Below are 9,780 nucleotides of genomic sequence, written 5' to 3'. Positions count from 1 at the left end.
GCTCTGCTTCAATGGTCAGGACTGGCCATACTTCCGCTGCTGCCTCCTCTGAACCTGTTGCTCCTGCCTCTGCTGTAGCCCGTCCCATGAGCAAAGCTGACTTTCAGTAGGTCACAGAAGGTAGCCTGGACATGTCAGCTTTTCTAGCCCTCTCTTTGAAAGGACTTGTGGTCCATTCCAGGGCTGGGTCAGAGGACACTTGAAGTTTGCCACAGAGTCCAGTTGTACAGTATTCTCTCTGCCATCACTCAGCACTCCAGGCCCAGGTGAAGGTCTCCCCATCTCCTGTAGTAGTGAGAATCCTCCGCCTATCCAAGGCTGAGGGCAGCACCCCCATGACTGCATTCAAGAGTGTGTTCCCAAATCCTGGGGCCTCTGGCACCAGTCTTGGCCTCTTCACTTTTCCTCCCAGCAGGACAGGTAGGCTGTCTTATAAACAGTGCCCTAGGGGCCTGTTCTGGCATCTCAGGATGCCTGAGGTGGGCAGGTAAGTGAGCCACACCCTCCCTCCCACCTGGACTATCCCCTCACCACTGACCTGGCCCTTAGAGTTCAGGTAGTCTGAAAACATGGCATTTTATGATTCCATCTCTCCCCCTTTGAAACCCACATCCACATCCCTGTCAGAATATCTGGACCACCTGCTTAGACGTGAATGGTCTGAAGCCAAGTTTCTGGAACCTCTGCCAATAGCCAGGAGAGGCCACTTCCTTTGAGGGGCAGAGCTGGAGGTGTGCTGAACCTGGATGGTCCTGGCCCTTCACTGTGAGAGGCCGAGGGAGAGGAGGGCTGGCTTCAGACACATTATTTGTGGGTGCATGGAGACACCAGCTCCCAGTCACTGAGGTAACAATCAGGGATGGGGGAAGCTGTAACACCCTAAAACAGTCCTCAAACTTTCTTTCTGCAGCTAATAGCTGGATTTACCATATAATCTGTTAAGTGGAAGGTGACACAGACACACATTTGAGAAGCACCAACCCAGCCAGCTAGACCAGAAACGAAGTTGCTGGGGACATGATGCCTGGGCAAGGGATGGGATAGAGAAAGTTTAGATAGAGAATGAGAGAAACTGTAGGAGCAGTGGTGTGGAGGCACCAAATACAGGGGTGAGTTGAGGGGAATCATCATGAGGAATTTGGATTTCCACTTATGGGTGGCAAGAAACTCTTAAAGAGCTTTAAGTGGTGGAGGGATGGATCAAGCTTGCCTTTCAGAAACATCACTCTGGGGCCTTGGTGGAAGACACACTGGAAAAGGGACAGACAGGATGGGAGGGAGGGAGACCAGCCAGGGGGCAATGGAAAGTCCAGATGAGAGAGGAGGAGCCCCGGGCCAGTGTGGTGGTGGGGGAGAGGAGGGCATGACTTTGAGGACTACTTAGGGATGAAGTCCCCAGGCCTTGGTGAGAGATTGGCTATGTGTTATTTGTATGTGGGTGGAAATGGAGAGAGACTGGGACCCAGGGTGGCTCCCAGGGTTCCAGCTTGGGCAGTTGCTCAATGGAGGTGCCATCCTAATATGTGGGAATTCAAGAGAAGAGGGAGCTGGCTGTGGAGCATGCAAATTTTAAACTGTCTGTCCCATAATAAACATTTAGCAAACCATTTTGATGTAAAAACTAAGCTAAAGACATAGAGCTGGGCACAGTGGCTCATGCCTGTATTTCCAACTACTCAGGAGGCTGAGGCCACTTGAGCATGGGAGGTCAAGGCTGCAGTGAGCTTTTTTTTTAAGGCAAAGTTTCCCTCTTGTTGCCCAGGCTAGAGTACAATGGCGCGATCTTAGCTCACTGCAACCTCTGCCCCCAGGGTTGAAGCGATTCTCCTGCCTCAACCCCCAAGTAGTTGGGATTACAGGCACCTGCCACTACACCCAGCTAATTTTCTGTATTTTTAGTAGAGACGGGGTTTTACTGTTGTCCAGACTGGTCTCGAACTCCTGACCTCAAGTGATCCACCCACGTCGGTTTCCCAAAGTGCTGGGATTACAGGCCCGAGTCACTGCACCTGGCCTACAGTGAGCTTTGATCTCACCACTGCACTCCAGACTGGAGACAGACCCTGTCTCAAGAAAAAAAAAAAAAAGCAGCAGCATCAGGTTGCATTATACTGTGGAAGTGTGTGTGATACCCAGGCTGAGTAGATGAAGTGCAGGACCTGGATACACCCATTTTCAAAGTGGTTGGAGAAAGACAACACACAGGAAGACGGACTGGAAACTGTCGGAGAGGTAGCAAATGAGTCAGGAGAAAACAGTGTCTCAGAGGTCACAAGAGCTGAAAGATTCACAAAAGAGGAAGCAGTCAACAATGTCAAATATAGCAGAAAAGCCAAGTAACACAAGTTCTGAATCCTGTCCACAGGATCATGCACTGAGGAAGTCATTATCAACCTCAGGGAGAGCAATTTCAGAGGAGGGGCTGAGGCAGGGGTGGCTGCAGAGAATTACAGAGCCTTTGGTGAAAGGAAGACAAGAGATTGGATAAAGATGGTAGATGGGGGCATAAAATCAAGCAAGCTGTTCAGGGCAAGGGAAATTTGAGCAGCTGAATTGGCTGAGCTAAAACAGCCAGCTGAGAGGGAGGCATTAAAGATACAGAGAAGGAGGGTGATTGATAGGGTGCGATGGGATTTGGATGGATGGCAGCAAGAACATACTGGGTGGGTTTCTACTGAACCACAGGAGGGAGACAGTGAAGAGACAGGTGGAGAGGATGACAGTGATGCCAGTTCCACTGTAGGGGGAGAGAGGTGGGAGTGGGAGCTGATGGCTTCATGGGCTGTAATTCTAGATGAAGCTGAGCTTACCTTAGATTTGTGGTGGGGTGAGCCTGCAGGGTTGTGGGGTTTCTCTGAAGATCTCAGAGAAGATGGAATGAATTAATCTGAACATGCTATGTAAGTACAACAGCAAGATATGGGTCCAGACTGGCAACAAACTAGCTCATGTGATTAACCATGGATGGGAAGGAAGAAGAAAGCCCAGGAGGGGCCCGATAGACCAAAATGATGTTGATTGCATGAAAAGATTATGCTCAAGGGCCAGGTGCCAGGGAGCAGGAATGCGGGAGGGCGAGGGGGATGTGAGCAGAAAGAGGCTATTGGTGTGAACTTATCATGAGAGGAGCAGTCCCAGGCAATAACAAGGCCCAGGTGGGCCAGAGAGTAGGCGGAGGTGGAGCACAGGTGAAGGTGACTGAAGTTGGGAGGTCATTTTACTGTGAGGCTGGAACATTGGAGGTGCTGTCACAGGACAGGAGTAGGTGGCTTTGAGAACCCCAGCCATGTCTAGGGTGAATTAGGAACAGTGTTTGATGGATGACAACAGGAAGAGTATGGTTCAGGATTTTTTTCCCAAATGTGTTTGATCATAAGGACACATGGACTCTTGTTAAATATGGACCTCCAGGTCTCACTTGGATCTCTCCAACTCAGACCTCTGGGACAGGAGCCAGGGGGTCTGCATGATTCTGATGATCAGGTGATTCTGACAATCAGGAAAGTTGAAGAAGGTTGATATTAGGAAGGCATAGGCCTCCAAGTATGGAGAAGGGGACTATAGAGAAGAATGGATGAGAGGTTTGGAAAAGAAAGGAGTAGGGAGAAGAAAGAGGAAGGGACTAGGAGAGCCATGAAGAGTGGAGTGGTGGACAGAGTTCATGCCCAGAGGACTCACATTTTGGATGCTGAGCAAGAATGATGTGATGTGAAGCACTCTGGGGTCATGACGGCTCAGTCACAGTAGCCGGGGTCCCATGGTGGCTGGGAGGGCATCAGTCCCTGGAAAATCCTCTTTTTGTCCCTTGGTGATTCATACAGGACATCTCAGGATCCTGGAGCTGGCACCAGATTGACATGGAAGTGGAACTGCCAGCCACCAGTGTGATATGATTTCCACGTGTCAGGGAAGCTCCCCACCCTGCGCTCTGTGAGCATCCCTCACTGGAAATTCTACCAGGAGCTGGGCGAGGCTGAAGCAACCAGGTGTGGAGGGAATGACACAGGCTTTAGAATCCTGGTCAGATCTGTATTCTCATCCTCTGGTATGTCCTAGACATGCAACCTTGGGCAACTTGGCCTCTCTTTGAGCCTCAATTTCCTCATCTATAAAAGAAGGGTAATAATACCTGCCTCAAAGAGCTGTCATGAGGATTGGGTGGGCAAAACACATAGAGTGCCAAGAGTAGGTGCCCAGGGGCTTGAGCAAGAGTCAGAGCCTTAGTGGTGGAGGCCACTATCAGCTCCACTCCACTCTGAGAGCCCAGAGCAGCTGGGAGACGGACAGTGGGAGGGTAGCACAGGAGGAGAGGGTGCCTGGAGCTACTCTTGCGTTTCTGCCCCCTGCTAGTTACCAAAATCACAGCAGTCTGTGTTTACAGAGGCGTCTTACCTGTCCTCTATTTTAACTGTGTTACCAAGATGGTAATAGTATAATATTATTTTTGTATAAAATGTGTTAAAGGACCATCTGATCGCATTTTGGGTGACACCGTGTGTTCATTATCAATTTATTCTGAAATAAGAAACAGAAACCAGAAATTTAATCATCTAGTACACGGTCCACAAGAAAGGCCAATGACTCACTTCAGAATATGCGAGGATTGTTCACTCATTTCCTTCCATGTGGCGTGTTTGTCACTGCCTGGTCATGCTGTGAGGAAGAGCTGCTCTCACCTTCGTGTTCATGAAGCTGAGACAGACGAGGTCACATGGAGATCACTCAAGGGGTTCGCTCTTCCTGGAAATGCTGACAGCTGAGAAGTTTGCCTCCCACAGCTGTGTGGAAGGTTTTGTGAGGAGGTTAGGTTAGCACGAGGGCTTAGCCCCCAAAGTGCTGTTCCCTAAGCCTTGTACAGGAAAAGGAAATTTTCTGGTTCTGGATTGGGGGATGACTGCTGGCTTGTTCCCTTGCAGAAGGGCTGCTGAGCTGGAGCAGTGCCTCTCACACAAGTCACTGGGAGGCTTGTTAAAATGTGGATTCTGAGTCAGTGCCTTGGGGTGGGGCTGAGATTTGGCATTTATGACAAGCTCCAGGCATTGGAGAGGCAGCTGCTCCACAGCCCCAGGACGGGGCTAGGACTCCAGGATCACACCTGTGAACCATCTATGTGGTTCCTGCCATGGGGAAAATTCAAGTGTGTGTGGAGGCTTGACTGTGGTTTCTGACCTGCTTGAGATCTCTGACCCTATGTCTGAAGCTCTGTTCAAAATCACAAGTATCTATGGAATGCCTAGCAAGTACCAGGCACTGGGCTAAGGTTACCTCACCCAGATTGCTTGCTTCTCTTAAGACTCACTGTGCCATTCCACACCACGCTCAAGCAATCAATCCCAAACTCTCCCACTCACTCCGAGGAACAAGGGTTCACACTGGGAGATGAAGTGGGTGGTGGAATCAGGGAGGCCAGTTTGGGGAGCGGTACATCCCAGCTCTGTGAACTTGGCTGGTTACTCTGCCTTTTTTTTTTTTTTTTGGGACAGAGTTTCGCTCTTGTTACCCAGGCTGGAGTGCAATGGCGCGACCGGCTCACCGCAACCTCCGCCTCCTGGGTTCAGGCAATTCTCCTGTCTCAGCCTCCTGAGTAGCTGGGATTACAGGCACGCGCTACCATGCCCAGCTAATTTTTTGTATTTTTAGTAGAGACGGGGTTTCACCGTGTTGACCAGGATGGTCTCGATCTCTTGACCTAGTGATCCACCCGCCTCGGCCTCCCAAAGTGCTGGGATTACAGGCTTGAGCCACCGCGCCCGGCTACTCTGCCTTTTTATGTTTCCCTTTTCTCTTCTATAAAAAGGGCTTAATAACCCCCACCTCTCTGGGTTGCTGAAAGGATTAGCTCAGATGATGCACGCAAAGTTCTTAGCCCTGGGCTGATAAGCATAGCTGTTATGATTCATATTTAGGTTTTGTTTCCTCCATCAGAACCTTCGATACTCTGTCCCTCTTTGCAGACACCTAGGCCAATTCTTGTGTGACTCTTTATGCTTGACTGTGTTACTATTTGGAAATTATTCTTACCATTTGGAAGATATTTGGAAACCTCAGTACTGTCAACAGCACCGTTAAAAGCAGTTCCAAATGGTTACCACACAAGAGGAGTGCCCCACAGCACCTGTGTGTGCGTTGAGGAGGGGATTCTTGTGAGGAAGGAACCAGAGAGGAAAGGGCCAAACTGGCAGCCTCTTGCAGCCCTCTGCTTGCTGTGCCCGCTGCTCCTGCATTGGACGCTGAGCTGTGCGGCCAGCACTTCATTCCTAATAACACAGTGCCACAAGTTGTAAACCACTTACTTCAAAAACAAACTGGCCGTCCCTAGAGTGTCTCTATCATAGCACTACTTTCACTCACTTGCATTCCAAAGGGATTTTAGAAACATTATTTAACTTTTCATCATGGCATTTTTCAACCATACACAAAAGTAGAGAGAATAGTGTAAGGAACTCCAGCTTTCAGAGCTGTCCACATTGTAGCAGCAAAAGGGCTCTTAAGTGAAAGAGAAAGGTGTGGGATTGTACACCCCTGCCACTCGTGTGGGAGTGAATTGTACATATTCATGTCTTATTGGAAAAAAGGCTGAGAACTCTGGATCTTTCCTATTCATTTCCATTTGAATTTTTTTTTTTTTTCCTGGAGAATGGGGTAATGACCCTTACTTTGCAGGGATTGACTGAGCCTGAGAAATGGGCTGCTGGTCAGAGCCTCACAAATGGACATTCCTTCCCGGGCTTTGCCTGCCCCCTGTGCTCCTGGGCAGCAAAAGAGGAAGGAACAGGCACAAGCAGGAGGCTGCTGAGCTGGGAGCAAAGACCCAGTATCCACTCTGGCCCCTCCCACCACCCGCTGGCAGCCACCTGCCTGCTGAGGCCACCTGTCTCCTGCAGGGTGGATTGTGTCCTGCTTTGTAGAATGATAACTGCTGTAAAAATAAGCACCTTAAACAGCCAAGAGAAAGGGACAGTAATGTGACCTCGGGCTGTGTGTACCCCACAGGAAAGGGGTGTGTCTGTCATACTTGCCCTTGTGTCGATTTAGCTCTGAAGTGCAGGGAGACCATTTTCCCCACTCAGCAACAGCAGCCTGTGAAGTAATGGGAGGCAGTTCCTCCAGTGGGACGATTACCACTATCATTTCTATAATGCTTTCCTTCTGAGAGGCTGAAGTCACCACTTCCCAACCCTGATAGCCCCACACTGGCTCAGGCAGTAGGTGTTGTGGAAAGAGGATGGGATGTGGAATTAGAATGTCTCACTTTCAGTCCTGGCTCTGCTATGTAACTTGCTTGGTGGCCTTAGATAATCCCTGAGCCTCCATATTCTCCTCCTAAGAATGAGTATAATGACATTTTACTCCAGAATGACTCTAAAACTCATATACATATTATCAGTTTTGTTTTTGGACTGACTTTAGGCAAAACTGTGAAGCGGAAGTGTCAATTTAGCATTTTCTACTTTCTCAGATTCCCCCTTTTTCCCAAGTCCCCCCTTTCCATTCACCCTTGAAGCACCCAATAATGTCAGGCAGCCAGTCAAGAAAACGACCTGTAAAACCAATATACATTAAAAGGCTAGTAGTTTAATCTCAATAGATAAAAGTGTCTGCATTTATCAAGTGCTCACTAAGTGCCTGGCACTGAACATATTTTTTGTAGTTTTCCCAAAGCATCTTGAGGTATGTAACTATTATCTTCATTTTGCATATGAGGAAACTGATCTGGAAGTTAGACACTTGCTAGGAATTGCACAGCTAATTTGCAAAATCTGGGATTCAAATGCAGATGTGTGTGATCCTAAAAGCAGTGCTATTTGTTTATTTAATCTTTTTGAGGCACTGAACCCTAGTGATTAAGAGCACAAAGTCTGAGCCAGGTGGCCTGGGTTCAGAGCTTAACTCCTTTACATGTTGCTATGTGACCTGGGCAAGGACCATGTCCTCACCTGTAAAAGAGGAAAAGAACAGAGCTACCTCACAGGATTATTGTCAAAATCAAATGAGTTAATGTACATAGGGCTCTTAGAACAGTGCCAGACACATAGTAAGCACTATGCAGATTATAAAACAAAATAAAAGCAATTAGTGATCATCAGAAAAAAGTCAGTTTACAATAACGTGAAAGAAAAGGTACATCCTTTTGTGCTCACCAGTCAGTTTGACTTCTCAAACAGTTTGATGGGAGGAAATTCCTCCAGACACTTGAACATAATCCCACACAAATGCACACAATTACAGAAGTCTGTTATTTTCACACGAAAAGGGAAACTTGTATTTTCATTTAACATTTCACAGCCATCTTTCTGTCAATACGTATGGAATCATCTCATTCTTATCAGCTGCAGAGTGCATGCCAAGTATAGATGTGCTATAATTAAATCATATATCTACAGATTTTCTGTAAATGATGCGACCATGAGCATTTCAGGATGTTTATCTTCGTATGTACAGGAGAGTGAACTCCTGGAAGGCTGACTTTGCTCTTAGAGATTGAATTAGTACATCCAAGCAAGTCAGATTTTTCTGTCAGTCTGGCTCCTTCTGTATGGGGGTGCTGGTGAAACATACATGCTTCATGTTCCCTGCATTTCCCTCAACCACCTGCATTCCTCCTGCAGTGGAACAAGGTGGCACAGCTCATCATCACCCATCCACCCCCAACCCCGGGGCAGCCCAAAGCATCTAAACTGAGCCCTTTCCGGTCATAACTCAAGAAAGCAGTCAGGTGGCCATTGCCACTAGATTTTACATACATTTGTTTCCTCTCTCTTCATTTCCATAATCAAGCTCCCTGCTTCCCTGCATCATCTCCCTCTCCTTTATTCTCTTTTATTTTCACGGGCATCACCAGCATCAACAGTCTGTTTCCAACATTTTTTTTTTTCTGAGATGTGGTTTTGCTCTTGTTGGCTAGGCTGGAGTGCAATGGTGCGATCTCAGCTCACTGCAACTTCCACCTCCCAGGTTCAAGCAATTGTTCTGCCTCAGCCTCCTGAGTGGCTGGGACTACAGGCACATGCCACTACACCTGGCTAATTTTTGTATTTTTTTAGTATACTTGCTGCCAAATAGAGCACTAATATTTATATTTTTAGTAGAGATGGGTTTCACTATGTTGACCAGGCTGGTCTCAAACCCCTGACCTCAGGTGATCCACCGGCCTCAGCCTCCCAAAGTGCTGGTATTACAGGTGTGAGCCATCCAGCCTCGCCCCCAGCACTTTTAGTCTCTCCCTTCTCTGGGTTCCCACAGCACTGGAAGCTCTGCTGCAGCCCATCCATCCCTCCCTCCAGATCCATGCCATGCTCCCTGCTAGGATGAAAGTCCTGGTAATGTGATCACCTTCATCACTCAGGGCTAGTGATGCTTTCCATATGGTAGACGCTCAATGAATTTTTAAAACTTTGTTTATATTTTTGAAATATGTTTTGAATTTATTTTTAAGTAACATTTTACGTTATGAAAATAATATATGCTGGCCAGGCACAGAGGCTCATGCCTGTAATCCCAGCACTTTGGAGATCAAGGTGAGCAGATCATCTGAGGTCAGGAGTTTGAAAGCAGCCTGGCCAACATGTTGAAACCCCGTCTCTACTAAAAATACAAAAAAAAAAACTTAGCCAGGCATGGTGCCATGTACCTGTAATTCCAGCTACTCAGGAGGCTGAGGCAGGAGAATCGCTTGAACCCAGAAGATGGAGGCTGCAGAGAGCTTTGACAGCTCCACTGTACTCTAGCCTAAGTGACAGAGTGAGACTCTAAAAAATAAATTAAAAAAATTTTAAATAC

This window comes from Sapajus apella, unplaced genomic scaffold (genome assembly GCF_009761245.1).
Source record: "Sapajus apella isolate SASKATOON/1434 unplaced genomic scaffold, GSC_monkey_1.0 scaffold64, whole genome shotgun sequence".
Classification (NCBI taxonomy): Eukaryota; Metazoa; Chordata; class Mammalia; order Primates; family Cebidae; genus Sapajus; species Sapajus apella.
This window is presented reverse-complemented; position numbering follows the sequence as displayed.